Source organism: Microcebus murinus, chromosome 20 (assembly GCF_040939455.1).
Source record: "Microcebus murinus isolate Inina chromosome 20, M.murinus_Inina_mat1.0, whole genome shotgun sequence".
Taxonomy (NCBI): Eukaryota; Metazoa; Chordata; class Mammalia; order Primates; family Cheirogaleidae; genus Microcebus; species Microcebus murinus.
In genome coordinates, this window is record NC_134123.1 from 4,880,091 (window position 1) to 4,899,253 (window position 19,163).

Consider the following 19,163-nt stretch of genomic DNA (forward strand, 5'->3'; position numbering starts at 1 on the left):
ACACTCCTACATTGCTGGTGGGACTGCAAACTAGTTCAACCTCTGTGGAAAGCAGTATGGAGGAGATACCTTATAGCAGTTCAAGTGGATCTACCATTTGATCCAGCAATCCCACTACTGGCCATCTACCCAAAAGAACAAAAGACACTCTATAAAAAAGACATCTGCTCTCGAATGTTTATAGCAGCACAATTCACAATTGCAAAGCTGTGGAAACAACCCAAGTGCCCATCAATTCAAGAGTGGATCAATAAAATGTGGTATATGTATACCATGGAACACTATTCAGCTATAAGAAACAATGGGGATATAGCACCTCTTGTATTTTCCTGGATACAGCTGGAACCCATTCTACTAAGTGAAGTATCCCAAGAATGGAAAAATAAGCACCACATGTACTCACCAGCAAATTAGTATTAACTAATCAACACCTGAGTAGACATATAGGAATAACATTTATCAGGCATCAGGCAAGTGGCGGGGGGCGGAGGGGACGGGTGTATACACACATAGTGAGTGCGGTGTGCACCATCTGGGAGATGGACAGGTTTGAAGCTCTGACTTCAGGGGTGAAGGGGGGCAAGGCAACACCTGTAACCTAAACATTTGTACCCCCATAATATATGCTGAAATAAAAAAATAATAATTATTATAAAAAAATAAAATAAAGCCTATTTCAAGAAAACTGAACATTCTATCTACTGCGGCATAATGAACCACTGAAAAGTTAGTTGGTGAAAACAACAACCGTTTTTGTTACCTGTCATGGTGCTGGGCCTGACTGGGCCCAGCAGGGCAGTCCTCACTTGGGCAGGGCCCCACGTGCAGTCAGGTGGTGACCGCGGCTGGAGTTATCGCAAAGGTTCCCTCACGCACATTCAATGCCTTAGGCCCCCTAGGACCTCAGCAGGGGCTGTCAGCCCACACATCTACACGTGGCCTCCCGCGAGGCCTGGTGTCCTTGAAGCATGGCAGCGGCCAACCTCGGAAGCCGTGCGAGTGGCAAGTTCACATCACAGGAGAACACGAAGGGTGGGGGCAATCATGGCTCCCTTTAGAAAATAGCATCTGCCATCCTGACCCTGCTGGTGCGGCTGAGGTCAAGGTGCCAGCTGAGTGGGTCACAGGTCTATTTTCTGCCCTCTTCCTGGAAACTGCACCTACTGTCTACCTGACTGCAGCCCAGGTGCCCTGAGCCCCACGAGACTCCCCAGGGAGAGGAGGAAGAGCCCTCTTTCCAAATGAGGTCTCAGCGCTCAGGCCTGTGTGCCACAACAGGACAGCTGGGTCCCTAAGCGTGAGGCCACCTCTCTTCTACCTGCTGTGCTGTTCCCCCGCCCTCCCCCTCTGCCCACCTCCTGGAGCTGCCTCCTCTGTGCCCTGTCAGCTCTTTCCTCGGGTGCCCCCACCCCACTCCACACCACCCGGCACCCATGGGGCACTCCGTTGCTGTCTGAAACCTGGTAACCACAGCACCCGCTCAGAGCCTGGGAGGCAGAGCCCAGGCCGAGTGCCCATATTCCCTCTCATGCCAAGCGTGGGCGCGTCCCCCACTCACGTGGGGAGCCCCCTGGCCCTCCCTCGGAGTTAGCTGCTGCGTCCTCATGGAGTCTGGGCTTCCTCCCAAAGCCTCCTCTGCCAATGACTGCACGCTGGCCAGGCCCTCGGTCCGTGGGAAGCCGTCTGTGTGCATGTGCGTCCTCGTGCACGACTGTGGACGTCCGGGGAACGGGAGGTCCCATGCCTGCTTTCCTTCACATCCTCTGGCACTCAGACTCAGCCACTGAATGAATGAGCGCCTGACCGAGTGAATGAACTGACGAGCACAGGAGGTCTTACGTGGTGAGCCTGCGTCTGTCAAGGGAACCAAGAATCCCTCCCACACCCGGCCACACCTTCCAGTTTGCTTCCAACTGGGCTGACACCTGCGTACAGCCCTCTTCAAGGTTTAAAACCGTGGACTTGGCAGAGCTGTCTCCCTCTCCTCTCCTCCCTAACCCCCACTGCGTCCACCCACCCCTACGCTGGTGCCCCCCTGGCTCCAGCACGGCCACATGCTGGCCAAGTGCAAGGCATTTTGCAGCTCAGGTTTTTAAAATTAATGTTTGTTTTTTAGGTATGCATAAATAGGTACTATAAAATTTTAAAGAAAAGAAAAAAATTACAGAATAAAATTCACCCATATCGTTATAATTACTATAAACATTTCTGCATATTTTCTTTCAGCATTTTTCAAAGCATAAATATATTTTACGCAGCTGAAATCATACTGTATATGTACTTTGTAACCTACATTTCAACACATTCTAACATAAATCCTAGCATTAAATTTTCTCCATAAATTTAATTCTAACATGTGCTCTAATAGCTGCGTAATACTCCGCCTTAAAGCCATTCTCCCCTTTTTCACGTGGTACGGGAGGGGCTCAAGGGCTTCAGCAGCCTTTGTCTGTCCACAGTGACTCCTTTTCCGGCAGGAGCAACCCCCAGTCCCACCAGCCTCAGCGAGGGGATGGCCTGGTGTCCGGGCTCTGGAGAGGGTGTGTGACGGAGGCCTCACCAAGTGCAGTGACGCGGTGTAGAGTGTGCACGTGGGGGCAGCCTGAGGCCACCTGCAGGTGGACCCTGAAGCCACGCCTGGCCCAGGGGGAGACTAAGGGAGACCGACAGGCAGGCGGGGGGGGGGGGGTGCAGAAGTGACAGCTTCCAGAAACCACTTACCAAGTCACTCTGTGCGGACAACCACACGTTGCAGCCCCCCAAAATGGTTATTTCTCCTTCTCTACTAACTCCTCCTGCTCGACTTTTTGGAGTGATCCAAAACCCTCTTCCCCTCAAGAACTGAGAGCCTAAACTGGATTCTCAGTGAGTGAGGACGTTTATTTCTAGGGAGATTCTAGGGGCAGTATTATTCGCCAGGGAAAGGATGCCAGGCTGCAATCTGATTCAGAAACATCAGAACAACCCACCGGAACCACCGGAGGGCTGGGCCTGCCCACTTTCCTGCCTGTATTGAAAGCAAGGGCCTGGACGCGGGGTGCCTGCTGGTTCTTCAGGCCAGGGGCTGGCGGCAGGAGGGTCCTCACCGCTGGATCCCAACCCCTCCCTCAAAGGACAGGCAGCGAGTGCAGAGAAAGCCGCCTGTTTCCTGGTTGCCTGCCCTGCGGCTTGGGAGTGAGCGCACCGCTCGCTGCCATTCCGGGGTGCGGTGCGGGAGCAGTAACGCGGGGCTGGGGGGGCCACTGGGTGGCTCCCGGGTTCTGGCAATAGCTGTCCTCCTCTACTGAAGGCCACAGGCTCCAAGCAACCCTTCTCCCCTGCTCCAACGTGCACCAAGCACCAGGAAGTCCATTCCCTGCCCTAGTGGTGGCCACAGCTTTGCCTTGTCCCTCATCCCTGGTCCCTGAGTGCTTCATCATATGTGTGGGGGCCCCATACTTTTACAACCTGTCTTTACGTTAGATTCTCTTCTGTCAAAACCCTTTGAATATGCCAGGCGTCTCCTAACATCAAAGGAGCTCCAACATCCCAGAATGCTAGCACACAGACCTCTGAAAGTCTCGGAGATGATGGAAATCCTTTCTCATTGCTCAAATGGAAAAACTGAGGCCCAGGGAGAAGGGATTTGCCCATGATCACACAGGTGGTTTGTCCCCCTGCTAACGGCACCAGGATTAAACTCTAGGGTTTGGCGTCACACAGACCTGGTTCCAAAGCTCAGTTCTGCTACTTGTTAGGTATGTGGCCTTGCCCAAGTGACCTAACCTCTCTGGGATCGTAACATGTGTCCGCTGCAGAGGGTAAGTGTGAGGAGTAAATGAAATAACACCTGCAACACCCAACACGGTTTATTTATAAAACTGGCAGCTGTCATTGTCTCACAAAAGCGTTTGTATTGAGGTCTGCTGGTTGCAGAGTGAAAACGGCTGGCGTGCCACCTCCCCGGCAATGAAATGGGCCACTGAACACTGTAGGGACAGCGAGACCGCCGGCTTGCTGCTGCAGAAAGGGCCTCCCTCCCACAGTCCCGTCGGTGACTGTGAGCTCCGTGAGATAGGGGACGTGCGGTCCCAGCAGGGCCCAGGTCGCCTGGGAAGACTCCGCACATGGTGGAGAGCAGGATACAGAGGGCGCGACCCTGGCACTGGAGGGAGCACGTATTTGTCGCAGCCTCTTTGTTCCAGGTGCTGTTCCAGGAAGGGACACAGTGAGGGGAGAGAGAGAGGCCCTGCCTTGTGAGGCTCACCTTGGATGCCACAATTCCCAGGAAGGGAGGCGACCCACCTCCCAGGACCCAGAGCTAGTCAGTCAAGCTACTGAACGCACTTTGAAATGCAACGTTCCACCAAGTTCTGCGGCAATCAGGGTTTGCGTTAAATGATGGGCCGAAGCAACTATTTCATTTAACTTTTGTGGGACCTTTCAGAGAGGTGTCTGGACAGAAAACTGCCCCTGCACATAACGAGACGCACCTGGCCAATCGTCTCGTCACAAGCTTATTCTCCAGGGAAGGGTATCAATGCCAACACTCTTCAGACAGGTTAAGGAAACAAAAGCCAGTTTATGCCGGCATGTGAGAAAAGCAAAGCACAGAACAGGTTTTTTTGTTTATTTATTATTATTATTTTAGGCAGGGTCACACTCTGTGTCCTGGGCTGGAGTACAGTGGAGAAGTCATAGCTCATGCAGCCTCACACTCCTGGGCTCAGTGATCCTCCTGCCTCAGCTTCCCCAAGTGCCAGGATTACAGATGTGAGCCCCCACAGCTGGCCTAGAATGGTGTTTTAATACACTCTTATTCCTGGAAAACCAGTAAGGACACAGCTGCATATTCATATGGGAGAATTTCTAGAAGAAAACAAAATGCTGGTAATAGTGGTCACCTCTGGAAGGAAGACTAGGGTCTTGGGGAGGAAAGAGATTTACTTTTCGTTCTAATTTTTTTTTTAATCATTAGCAAGTATTCCCATGAATTGCTTTTCCAATTAAAATATTATAAAGGGTAGAGAAAATTAAAACAAAACAATTAAAAACAATAAACTAAATAATTCCTTTTTTGCATTTAGATAATTTCTCTTCTCAAAAGCCCCTGTATTACGTGTCCTACAAAAGAGAGGCGGAGATGGTAACAGTTAAGAGGAGGCTTTGGAATTCCTGGTGGTCGGCGTGCATTTTGGCCTCTGGGCCAAACGGGGCAGCTCCTCACACAGCTGACGGAGTCTGGGCCAACAGCAAAGTCTGCCTCCTCAATTGTTTCCACAGTCCCATGTACCCCGGTGACGTGGTGAAGCCACTCATGGAGGCGCAACACTGAGCCACAGGCATAGTAAAACAGTGGTTTCACTTTCAAACAGGCCTGGTAACTCCTCTTTCTGAAGATACAATTTAGAAATATGTATATCTAAAGGCCATTAAAAATGAACCCATCAATCCCCACCCTAGGCATTTCTCATAAGAAGATAACTAGTGAGAGGCATAAGATTGGCACGAAAATCAAAAAATAAAAAAAAATTAAGTCACATTGTTAGAATAGTATACAGTGATTAAAAAGAGTAACTGGATCCGTATTCATGGACATGTAAAGAGCAAGCTGTTAGGTGGAAGAGCAGATACAGAGTGACAGCAAATATTTATGTGGCACTTGCTGTGTGCCAGGGCTATCCTCAGCTCTTTACACAGTAAATGATGACATTTTTATTATAACTTTATGAGGTAGGTTCTTTTATCATCCCCATTTTGTGGATGTGGAAACTGAGGCAAAGGGCATTAAAGTGACTTGCCAAGGTCATGTAACTGGTATGTGGTGGGCAGGGACCAGACCCAGACAGTGCAGCTCAATTTTATGTCCTTAAACCACTGCTTTCCAACAGGAACAATATGAACCCATCCACAGGAAGTTTAAATGGGGGTCGCCCAGCTATTAACATTGCTTCCAGATTGTAGGGCTGTAGATTAAGTTTTAATTTTCTACATGAATGACATTAAATAAATCTATTCTTATTTTGGTTTTTAGAAAAAGCGTGCATTCCCTTTGATTCAAAAACTTTGTCCTCAGGAAATCATAAAAGAGATGCCAGCAAAGACGCTTATCGCAGATGACTGCAATAACCAAACACTGCAACCAAACTAAATGCTCCGTCAGGGATGGACTGAATGTGGTATCTACATATGAGAACAAGTACCGATGGAGAGATGCTATGCTCTATTGATGAGTGAAAGAAACAGTAAGCTACGTCAAGAAACAAAGCCATACGTGTGCAGAGGAAAAGCGCAGAAGGAAACAGAAGAGAGAGGCATTGGCAGCTACCTCAGAGTGCTGGGATTGTGTCTTCATTTGTGATATTTCTAGATCTTCCAAGTTTCTGCCTTGAGTGTATATTACTCCTCTAACAGCAAGAAGATGCCATGTTTATAGAACGGCCGTCACTATTACCCTGCACAAGTATGAGATCTCAGACAGCAGAGTCCCTGAGGGTCAGGGTGTCCTCACTGATTCTCAGGAAAGACCATGACGGGTTCTACTAGCAAAAATCAAAAAAAAGCACTTCACAGTAAATTAATTTCTACCTAAAAACACAGCCTCTGCCAGACGCCAGAGGAGTATCAGAAACACCCAAGACGCAAGAGCCGCTAAGGCGCCATCTCGAGCCCGTGGCTTCGTGTCTCTTCCGCCACCGCCAAGGCAACCGGGCAGCCCCGCGCCAGCCCCGCGTGCTGACGGGTACAGAAGGTTGATCAAACACGGATGCGCAATTCAAACATTTGCTTTTCAAACACCTTTGGAAAGTTTATCATACACAAACAAGCACAGGAGAGAGAAGTTCAAGTTCAAGCCAACTCATTTGCACAGTGGCTCCAGGGAACGCAGGCATCCTACAGTGAGCGGGCCACAGTGGGCCCCGGGGGTGGTTCCCTTTGGCAACCAAAGAGCGCGGCTGGCAGGAGGCAGTGGGCTGGCTGTGAAAATACTGTGGAACGCGTCATAACCACAGTCAGCACGAGAAAGGTCAAGATGTCAAGTGCACACAAGAGTATCCTGCACTGGGAAAATAACTCAAAAAAACCTCAGTGTGTCCAGAATAGTTTACAAGAAGCTCATGCAATGGATTTTGATAAACACTCTGATACCATATCTAAGTGAGGCAAATTTTAAGGGAAATTGCAAAATAATATGCCAGCAATACTTCTTGGGAATCTTAATCAAAAATTCTGATTTTTTTTTTTTGGTAAAACAGTTGCCCATAAAAAAAAAATTGGGGTTGTTGGATGTTTTCTTGCTGATTTGCCTGAGTTCTTTGTAGATCCTGGTTATCAGCCCATTATTGGATGTGCAGCATACAAGTATTTCCTCCCATTCTGTAGGTTGTCTGTTCATTCTACTAATTGTCTCTTTGGTTGAGCAGAAGCTTTTTAAATTAGCAGGTCTCATTTATTTATTTCTGTTGTTGCTGTGATTGCCTTTGGGATATTCTTCATAAATTCTTTGCCTAGGCCAGTATCTATAAGAGTTTTTCCAACCTATTCTTCTAGAATTCTTACAGTTTCATGCCTTAGGTTTAAGTCTGTTATCCATCATGAATTAATTTAACAAGGAAAAAATTTAGGGAAATTAAGGAAAAAATTTAGACATTTTATGAAAAAGACATTTGCACTTAAATGTTTATAGCAGTACAATTCACAGTTGCAGAAACAACTCAGTGCTCATTAACACATGAGTGGATTAATAAAATGTGCTACATGTGTACTATGGAGTATTACTCAGCCACAACAAAATCATGCACTAATGCCTTCTGTGACAACCTGGACGGAACTGGAGAGTGCCTCCTTAGTGAAATATCGCATGAATGGAAAAACAAACACCATGTGCACTCACCATTAAATTGGAACTAAAGGAGCAACACTCATGTGCACATATGGTAGTAAAATTCAACAGAAATCAAGCAGGTGGGAGAGGGGAGGAGGGGATGGGTAAATTCACACCTTACAGGTACAATGCACACTATCTGGGTGATGCACATGCTTATAACTTTGACTCAAACTGTATAAAAGTAATTCATGTAACCAAAATGTTTGTATTCCCATAAAATTCTGAAAAAAAAGAAAAAATTGATCTGACAGGGTTGAACTGAGAAATCACGCGATGTTATTTGAGACTGATGGTCAACTACAGTAGCAAATCCCCCAGCTCCCTGAGACACAGGGGCCGAGGCTGTCACAGGAAGAGAGCTCCACGGGTATCTGTGCAACCCCAAACTCCCAGGCCTCAGCAAAACACATAGCAAGTGTGTACCAGGCACCTGTTAGATTCCAGGCTCTGGGCTAGGGGTGGGAATACAAAAAGGCAGACAGCATAGTCCTGTCCCCTGGGACTCGCGGTCTGGTGTGGAGACAGAGACGTGAGCCCTTGATGGCCTCAGTGAGATGCTTTCACTGAGGGCATTGTAGGAACTGCAGAGACTCAGGAGGAAACGTCCCCCTCCGGGAACGTCTGCGACATCCTCAGAGAGCACCAGCGGAGCCTGGACAGGTGAAAGGGATGTATTAGAGGGAGTGGGAGCAGGGAGGATCCACACGGACAGGGCTTACACTGTCCATGGAGAGGTGAGCATGCCCCTGAGCAGGGAGGCCCCTGTAAGCCAGGCTCAGGGATGTGGCTTTAAGCCATGGGCCAGTGCTTCTCAACCTGCATGCACACGCATACACACAAATGTGTCCCCAGCCCAAATATGAGAAAAGCACTGCATGACCAGTTAAAACTCGACCACTCTGGATGTGCTCTTGGCCCCAAAGCAAACCAAATAGCAATGCGGACATTGAAATGGCACAGCCGGTCCTGCTATCAAGCAGTGATCCCGATAACCCAACACAGCTTTCACTAAAGATGTCTCAAAGATTATCATTAAAACTGAAACACAAAATGAAAAGATTCTTATAGAACACACATTCTGAACACACGTTTGAAGACCCCTGGGACTGTGTCTCTAATGTGAAAAGCACTTCTCCAGGTGGTGAAAGGTTTTCAGGGTGTGGGCGAGGGTACACCATTTCAGGACACTGAGTCGGTGGCATAAAAAATGGTGCCATGGCAGTCAGTGGGGCCTGGGTGCCGGCACCGGTGGCATCAGGCAAATGGTGACACGGCCCGAGGGAGGGAGTGCGGGGAGGGGCTGCGGCTCCTGACACCTTCCGCGTGCAAGGCCAGAGCTGCAGTGCAGACTCTGAAGAATGGAGTGGGTCCCTGCCCGCCTGGAACTTGGACCCTACTTGGAGACCTAAGATATGAACCTCACCAAAGAAAAGACTGAATAAATCATTCAAAAAACTCTTGAGAAAAAAGCAGGATTCCACTTAGGGCAGATGGCAGCAGGCAGTCACCGGCTTGCTCCCGCGGGGAGGAAAGGCTCTCGGCGAGGGGAACTTCAGCAAGGCCTGAAGCCTGGAGGATGGAGGCCGGAGGAGCAACAGAAGCAAGCAGCCTCTTGGGCTGTGTGGAGATGAAGGAATGAGTCCCCTTGCAGAGGCAGAGGCGTGGGCACCCCCAGCTCACACACCTAAGGCCCCAGCAGGGCTATGGCCCACCCTGGCCTCCTCCACAACCAGGTACCAAGAGATGATGCCAGTCCAGAACCTGCAAGGCCAAGTCTGCAGATTTCACTAGATTTTCCTAACTTTAGTCATTCCCACACAACCATCACCATTTTGCTAGATCCTTGCATCTCTTGTACTACTATTTACTTCCTATTTTTCTTTAGGATGACTCACTTTTTTTTTCTGAAACAGAGTCTCACTCTGTCGCCCCGACAAGAGTACAGTGGCATCATTATAGCTCACTGCAACCTCAAACTCCCGGGCTCAAGCGATCCTCCCACTTAAGCCTCCTGAGTAGCTGGAACTACAGGTGCATGCCACAGTGCACAGCTAATTTTTTCTCTTTTTAGTAGAGATGGGGTCTCACTCTTGCTCAGGCTGGTCTTGAACTGCTGACCTCAAGCAATCTTCCTGCCTTGGCCTCCCAGAGTGCTAGGATTATAGGCAGGAGCCACCACACCTGGCCCTAGGTTGACTTACTTTTAAAATTTAAATAAATGTATTTTAAAAGGAAACTACATGACCATAAATGGAAAACCAGTGTCATTTGTTGTAAAAGGGAAGTAACTGGAAAACTTAACATAGAAGCCAAATTGAAGCGTCTTCTGAAAAACAATAGGCTCTCTTTAAACTTTTTTAAAGTAAAGGAATACAGGCTGGGCATGGCGGCTCACACCTGTAATCCCAGTGCTTTGGGAAGCTGAGGCAGGGATCACTTGAAGCCAGGAGTTTGAGACCAACCTAGGCAACACAGTGAGACCCTGTCTCTGCAAAAAATTAAAAAATGAGCTGGCCCCGGTGGCATGCACCTGTAGTCTTAACTACTTGGCAGGCTAAGGCAGGAGGATTGCTTGAGCCCAGGAGTTCAAGGTTACACTGAGCTATGATCTTGCCACTGCATTCCAGCTTAGGTGAGAGTGACACCTTGTCTTTAAAAAAAAAAAAAAAAAAAAAAAAAAAAACTCAAAGAGACATGACAACTGAAGGTGTTATGAGACCCTGAATTGGACCCTGTAGTGAGGAAAAACTTGCTGGAAAGGGAGCTACTGAGACAGCTGATGAAATATGACACATATACATAGATAATAACGTTGTATCAATATTAAATTTCCTGATTTCGATAATTGCACTATGGTTAATTCAATAATATCCTTATTTTTAAGAGATAAGTGAGGAAGTATCCGGGTGTGAATAGCACTTACTGCAACTTATTCCCAAATGGCTAAGTGAGCAAAAAAGATTTCAGAAATTCTATACACATATATCTGAATTCTATGTACAAAAATACATAAAGGTAAATGAGACAAAAATGTCAATAATTTTGGTGAATGGGTGAATGTGTATGAAAATTATATGGGAATGTATTGTACTCTTATTTTTCTGTAGGTTGCAATTTTCCAAAATAAAAGCTATTACAAAAGACACATGTGCACACGTAACTATGCATGCACCTGCAGCCACGGCAAGCCCAGGAGAGGTGCTCTGGAGATGTCTGCTGTGGAGTGAACTATTACACTAAAGTGCGTGTCCATGTGCTCCCTAAGGTCATTCCACATAACAGCAGTGGTTCACACTCCACGCATGGGCAGCCACTGTGTCAGGGAGGAGGGGCAGAGCTGGGAGAAGCCACTTGCAGACGCCACGGGAGGTGGAAAGCATCATGCCAGGCCATGCCAGGCCAAAGGCGTTTCAGCGCCCACTGCTCCTGCCACGGAAAGAGACAGGGTGAGCACACCCAGGGGCGTTTGCCCCGGGACCCAGGAGGATGGCCTTGGCAGGGGCAGAGCACTGCGAAAGGAGGGTGGCGGGTGTGGGCAGCCAGTGCGGCCGGGCCGCGGGAAGGGCGCTTCTGCTCTGCTCTCCCCAGCATGCCGGCGCTGTGTGGCCGGAGGAGGCTTAAGCCCCAAGCAGGAAGACCCTGTCAAGGCCAACCTGGGCTCCCGCCTCCCCCACTTTACAGGGGAATTTCGGTAAAGGAGAAGCTCTCCTTCAATTCCTGACCTGTAACTTATGGGAACTCCCTGATCCCAAAACAAGCGTGGCCACCACTGTTTGTGAGACTCACCCTCATCTCACATCGCAGTAGGAAACAAAACTGCCAAGGAAGTATGTGGGTAATGCATATGTTAATTAGCTCAATTTAGCCATTCCACAATGTATACCTACTTCAAAACATCATGTTGTACATCATAAATATACATAATGTTTTTAAAAAAGACCATCTGCGTGGGTGGGCCTGGTCTAATCAGTTTAGCTCTTTAAAGGGTGAAGCATCAGAGACTCCTGCTGGCCAGAAGAAAGCATACTGCCACGCTGGGAGAGAGGGGCCAGGTGGCAAGACTGGAGACGGTCCCTAGGAGTTGGGTGGGGTCTCCAGCCAACAGCTAGCGAGAACATGGGGCCTCAGTCATATGACAAATTAATTGTCAACAACCGGTGGGCATCACAGTGCCTGCTGACATGCTGATTTTCAGTCTGGTGAGACCGAGGACTCAGCTAGTCTGTACCGAGACTCTGGACCATGGACACTGTGAGGTAATAAGTTTTGGATGTTTTAAGCTGTTAAGTGTGCAGTAATTTGTTACACAGCAACAGGAAACTGAAATACTTGCTACCAAAAGACCCTGAGTAACCTGGAGTCTGGTTCCAGCCAGACTCCAACAGTTAAAACCTGCTTTGTCCACAGAGGGATTTGAAAGAAATCAGAGGCTAAAGTGGGAAATGAAAATATACTCTGTGGACTAGAGAAATCCAGTAAACTCTTTCTTATCCCAAATACATATGGGATAAATCAGCGTCTATTACATTAAAAATACCCCAAATTTTCTATGCCTTGGACCTCCCTTCCAAATGTTAGTCTCATCTACTAATTTATAGCCTGAAGATAAGCAAGAGTGTTTGGCCAAAGTAACAAGATACTTTCATTTGTAAAATTCATACCATGAGTTAGTTGTCTTTATAGTTCAATCTAATAGCAGAAACACAATTTTGTTCTTCCTTTCTTCTTCTTCTTCTTTTTTTTTTTTTTTAAGGCTCTCAATCTGTTGTCCAGGCTTGAGTGCAGTGGCATGATCAAAGTTCACTGCAGCCTCTAACTCTTGGGCTCAAGTGATCCTCCTGCCTCAGCCCCCTAAGTAGCTAGCACTATAGGTATGCATCACCATTACCAGCTAATTTTTAAATTTTTGTAGAGACGGGGTCTTACTATGTTGCCCATGCTGATGTTATTTCTTTTCTTTTCTTTTTAAGACAGATTCTCACTCTGTCGCCCTGGCCAAAGTGCAGTGGTGTCCTAGCTCACTGCAACCTCAAACTCCTGGGCTCAAGTGATCCTGTTGCTTCAGCCTCCTGAGTAGCTCAGACTATAGGCACCGGCCACAACACTTGGCTAATTTTTCTATTTTTAGTAGAGACAAGGTCTCACTCTTGCTCAGGCTGGTTTCAAACTCCCGAGCTCAAGCGATCCTCCCTCCTTAGCCTCCCAGAGTGCTAGGATTACAGGCTTCAGCCACCTCACCTGGCCCTGATGTTATTTCTAATTGAGTAACAATTAGGAATGACTGAAACTGGCTCTAAACCTTGTTGCTCTGTAACTGAAAAACAAAACCAGCTTACATCAAAATAAACTCCCTTTTGCTTAACAGCAAAAGATTAGAAATGACCAAAAATGTCCATCAATAAAGACCTAATAAAGTCAATTATGGCACATTTAATACTCTGGAATAATTTGCAATCATTAAAAAGAGGCAATGATATATCTGATGTATAATCATTTCCAAGATATAGCAGAAAACTATATAAAGAGGTAAAATAGTGTTTATGGTATGTGATCATCTGTGTATGAGTTATATGCACTTGCACATGGATAAATATCTAGAGACAGAGACACAAATGTTAAGCTAAGAAATATAAGTGGAAGAACTACTTTTTACTGTTTACCTTTTGTTTCTTTTGAATTTTGTACCGTGTGCATGCATGTATAACCTGTTTTTTAAAATATGAATTTTTAAAAAAGATATAAGCCAACATCAGGAAAATCTATGCTTTTAAAAAATATACAAACTGTCTTTACAATCTTAAACATAAGTTACTAATCTTGTTCTACTAAATTAGTTAGATGACTATAAGAAAATAAAAAGTCTCTGCTGTAGATGCTAGTGATTAATCCAAAAACTCTGTATGTCCCCAGAAAGTTTATGTACATTTATGTGCAAGGGAGGGCTCAAGAGCCCCTAAGGAAGTCTCTGTAAAACAGCAGAAGGGCTGGGGGACTAACACCCCGCTAACACTGGCACCTGGGGCCAGACCACAGGACAAGACGCAAGGGCTCTGCTAGAGTGAGCTTCTCAACCTCCCGTCCCTCTGTCCACCTGTGGGCACTGACGGGGAATTCTACCATGCCACGTGTCACCCATGTCGTGGGATAACAGAACACTAAATGAAGTGTCAACACAGCAAGCTGAAAAGTCCCCAGGCCAGATGAAAGATGTCACAGTGTAAAGGAAAAGGCCTATAGTTCATGTAACCTAAGGAGACGCTTTGAGCCAAAGGGCAGAAAGCTTCTTTTGAAAGTTGTAGAAAGACATCCACCCCAAGATTTACATCCTCATATAAAACAGTCTATAAAACATTATTATTAGCCCTCCATAATCCCCAAATGAAATGATAAATTAATTCATTTCCTTATTGCTGAGTGTTATGGGTTGAATTGTAGTCCCTCCACAAAAAAATATGTTGAAGTCCTAGCCCTCAGTACCTCAGAATATGCCTTCCAAATATTTGGAAGTGGGGTCACTGCAGATGTAACTAGTTAAGATGATGTCATACTGGAGTAGGGGCCCCTAACCCAATGACTGATGGCCTTAAAAGCAGAGGAAAATTTGGACGAAGACACACGCACAGAAGAAAAGTGATGGGAAGACACAAGGAAGACTTGGCCTATGATGATGGAGGCAGAGAGAGACAGGAGTGGTGAATCTACAAGCCAAGGAACGCCAAGGACCAAACACCAGGCTATAGTATGTGTACAAACACCAGAAGCTGGAAGGCACGGAAGGGTTCTCCTCTCTAGGTTTGGGAGGGAGCAAGTCCTGCTGACACTTGATCCTGGATTTCTCAGCCTCCGGAACAGTGAGCCACTAAATTTCTGTTGTTAAGCCACTTGCTTTGCAGCACTTTGTTACAGCAGTCCTAAGAAACTAATACACTGACAAAGAAGTCTGTAGGTCTTCCCTAACAGATAAACAAGGAAAATGAAAATGAAAAGGGTACTCAACTTAATTAATCATCAAAGAAATGCAAATTAAAACAATGACAAACCTATCACACCCACTTAAAAGGCTAAAGTCCAAGACAACACCAAAGTGGGAGAGGGCACAGGAGAACCGGAGCTCTAGACTCAGCCAGGGGCTGTGTGAAACTGCAGAGGCGCTTTGGCAATTCTTATTTAAGTGAGTATACATCTACCTTGTGACCCAGCAACTCCACTCCTAGGAATTTACCCAAGAAATGAACATATACTCAAAGGATGATTTGTCTTTTTAAAAAAGGAAAAGGAAAACAAACACCCACAAAAGGACATGCACAAAAGTGTCCACAGTAACTTCACAATAGCCAAGAAGCAGAAACAGCCACACAACCCAAAAGCCCGCCGTCAGGAGGGCGGGCACGCAGACCACGCACATCCACACAGTCACTTCCTGCTCCACGACAAAAAGGGGCAGTCTACGGGTTCATGCGACAATATGGGCGAACCTCAGAAGCATTCACTTAAGCAGATGAAGCCAGTCTCAACAAAATATATACTGCTTGACTCCCCTAAATAAATTATAAGAACAGACAACACCAAGGTGACAGAAGTCAGGGAAGGCAGGGAAGGTGGTCAGTGCCTGGAGAGGGACACCACAGGGCACTATGGAGTGAGGGAAACATCTATACCTTGTTTTGGGTGCAGGTTACGTGGATATAATTTTTGAAACTCACTGAACATTTAAGATGTTCGACCTCAAGTAAAAGGGAGGGAAGGTCCAATATAACAATTGAGTCAGGCAAAAACCATCAATGGACACAATCAGGTAAAAGCTGATGGGAACAGGACAATTGCTTGATGCCAGGGGAAAACCCTACCTGTAGCTGGCAGTCACCACCTCACCCAAGTGCCTGACCATAAGCGTTCTCCCAGAGGATCACAGCTAGGTGCCTTCTGATATGATGCGAGAACGGGCAGCACCTCCCAGGAAATAGCCTTGCCAAAAACGGACGGCCTGAATCTAATCGAGCCTCTGGACCAAACTTCCAGGATACAGAAGACACAGTGAACAGAGGAACAGTCAAGCGATACCGAGAAAAAAATCAGATAGATCCAGACATAGAGTATTCTACAAGGCTTGGACTCAAAGCATCATGAGGGAAAAAAAAGAGGTTAAGAAGACAGTTTTAAGTTAAAAGAAATTAAAGATACATAAAAACCAAATGCAATGCACAAACCTTAATTATAATAAATTCTGGTTCAGAGAGAAAAAGCACCAGGTGCAGTGGCGCAGGCCTGCAGTCCCGGCTATGGAGGGGCTGAGGCAGGAGGCTCACTTGAGCCCAGGAGTTTGAAGCCAGCCCAGGCAACATAATGAGATCCTGCTGCTTTCAAAAAAAAGCAGGCAATAAAAGCATTCTTGGGATGATTGGGGAAATTCAAATATTGAACCTAGATATTAGATATTATAGAATTATTATTAAATTTTAAGGTATGATAATGATATAATTATGTAAAGTGTTCCTATTCTTAAGAGATGAATGCTAAGGTATTTAGAAGTAAGATATCATGAACTCTACAACTTACCTTCAGGGTAAGATGAGTAAAACATTATATTTACACCGACACATGTGTAAGTTTTAAAAAAAAGCAAAATGTTAATTGTTGAATCTCAATACAGGATATATGTGTGTTCACTGTACTACTTCAAATTTCTTTATATTTAAAATGTTTCATAATAAAAGACTAGAACATGGCCAGTGTAATGGCTCCCACCTGTAATCCTAGCACTCTGGGAGGCTGAGACAGGAGGATTGCTTGAACTCAGGAGTTTGAGACCAGCCTGAACAAGAACATGACTCTGTCTCTACCAAAAAATAGAAAAAATTAGCTGAGCATGGTGGTGCACCGGGAGACTGAAGCAGGAGGATCACTTGAGCCTCAGGAGTTGGAGGTTGCAGTGAGCTATGATGATGATGGGTGACAGAGCAAGACTCTGTCTCCAAAAGAAAAAAAAAAAAATAATAATACACAAAACCTAGAACATACTAAAGTAAAAACAGGCTAAATGCAATGTGGTACCCAGATAGGATCCCAGAAAAGAAAAATGACATTAGTGGGAAAACTGGTGAAATCCCAATAAAGCCTGTGGTATAGTTAATGTTACTGCACTAGCATTAATTCCCTAGTTTTGACAAATGTACCACAGGTATGTAAGATGTTAACATTCAGGAGAAGCTGGACAAAGGGAACGTCCTGTACTATCTCTGCAAATTTTCCATAAATCTAAAATTATTTCAAAATAAAGTTTTATAAAAGCGGGTAACCAGTAAGTAAAAACTAGAAGTTTTTATTGTATTTTAATATGCCTAGGCCGGGCATGGTGGCTCACACCTGTAATCCTAGCACTCTGGGAGGCCGAGGCGGGCGGATTGCTGAAGGTCAGGAGTTTGAAACCAGCCTGAGTGAGACCCTGTCTCTACTAAAAATAGAAAGAAATTAATTGACCAGCTAAAAATATATATACAAAAAAAAAAAAAATTAGCCAGGCATGGTGGCGCATGCCTGTAGTCCCAGCTACTTGGGAGGCTGAGGTAGTAGGATGGCTTGAGCCCAGGAGATTAAGGTTGCTGTAAGCTAGACTGATGCCATGGCATGCACTCTAGCCTGGGCAACAAAGTATGACTCTGTCTCAAAAAAAAAAAAAAAAATATGCCTATAACTGAACAACTTCAAGGTCCAATGTCCACAATAATGACTTTCCACAAATGTCTGGTTTGGCACAGACTCCAAAGGTGTAAAGGTTTCCATGGGATTGTGTATCAGACAGAAGGGAGCCACATCTGTACCCATGGCCTGGACATCAGTGCTGCAGGCCAGGGAGGAGCCATGGTCCTTGGAGGAGGGGAAGTCACCATCTGAGCAGCAGGCACCTTGTTCTCTAGGCTCAGCAGAGTTTAGTTCAGCAGAGACTCGGGTTGAGCTGCCCACTTATGTGGCACCGACCACAAAGGAACTGCTGAGAGGAGGAACATGGCAGTGTTAATTCATATCCAAGCGCCGGGCTTGACCTACGTCCCCTGGCCACACCAACCAGCCCTGGCATGCAGGGTTGGGTTAGCCGCGTTGCTGCACCAGCAGACAGATTTCTCCGCAATTCTTGGGGAGTGTAAAAGATTTTCATTTGTATTATCTCATTTAATCCTGGTGGCAGCCCTTATTTTACAGAGGAGGAACATGGGACATCTACCTCACCCACACTTCAATGAGTCTTAAACACTTGTTACTTGAGATAGTTCTTCTATAAAAGCAGGAAATCACGGTGCCTCTTCCCTCCAGGTACCCAAATACTTGGCTTCCTCCAAGGCTCTTCCATTAGGCTTCTGCAACTTTGCCCAGACCCGCACTAACTGCACTCCCTCCTTCCTGCTGGACTTCCACAGCCCTTAACACTGCAACAAATCAGAACAGCTGAGTGATGTGAAAATGTTTTTGACCTTTGGTCAAAGGCAAGCTGTGGATGAGAGGACATGGTTGAAATCCAAGCAAAAATCTAAGTGTTTTTTGAAAGCAACATCAACTTGGTAACATTTATGTGCCACTGAGACTGTGTGGTGGTTAAGAGCACAGGCTGTGGGGTCACACGGCCAGTGTCCAGTCTCGGCTCCACTAGGCACTACTGTGTGACCTTGGGCAGGTTCATACTCTCCATGCCTTAGTGATTCACCGGGACCGTGGAGGTCCTGGCAGTACCTAGCTCGCAGGGCTGTTACAAGGACTAACTGAAACAGTCTCAATGCCTGGCCCATAATGAGAACTTAACACATGCTGTTATTGGTGCACCTTGCACAGGAATGCTTCTTGTTTCCTCTTTAATTTTTTTAAAAAAGTTTCTTCCAAGTATTAGTCCTAGAATTTGGGGGCTAAGAGGGTCTTCAGAAACCAGGGAGGCCCATCTTACGGGTAAGGAAAGTTCTTCGAATTTCCCCAAAGGTGGTTATTTCACTCCCGTCTGTCAGATGAGCCTCTTCAGAAACAGACTCTCTGGGTCCCGGGGCCGAGAGTCGCTGGCCTTTGCTCCGCGTCGTGCTGCCCTTTGCAAATGTCCTTCTTTATCCACAGCCACAGCAACGCACATCTCTCAGAAGCACGTCTGACTAAAAAGTGAGGACTGAAACTTTAAAATGGCATTAAGTATCGTGAAAAATGTCACTTGCATGAAGAACAGAGAGGGGACAAAGGGCCACTCTCCTAACAGCTGGGGCTTTGGCCTCAAATCTCAAAACAGAACTCAAGGGAACTAGGAAAAACCTGGGCAGTGACCTTA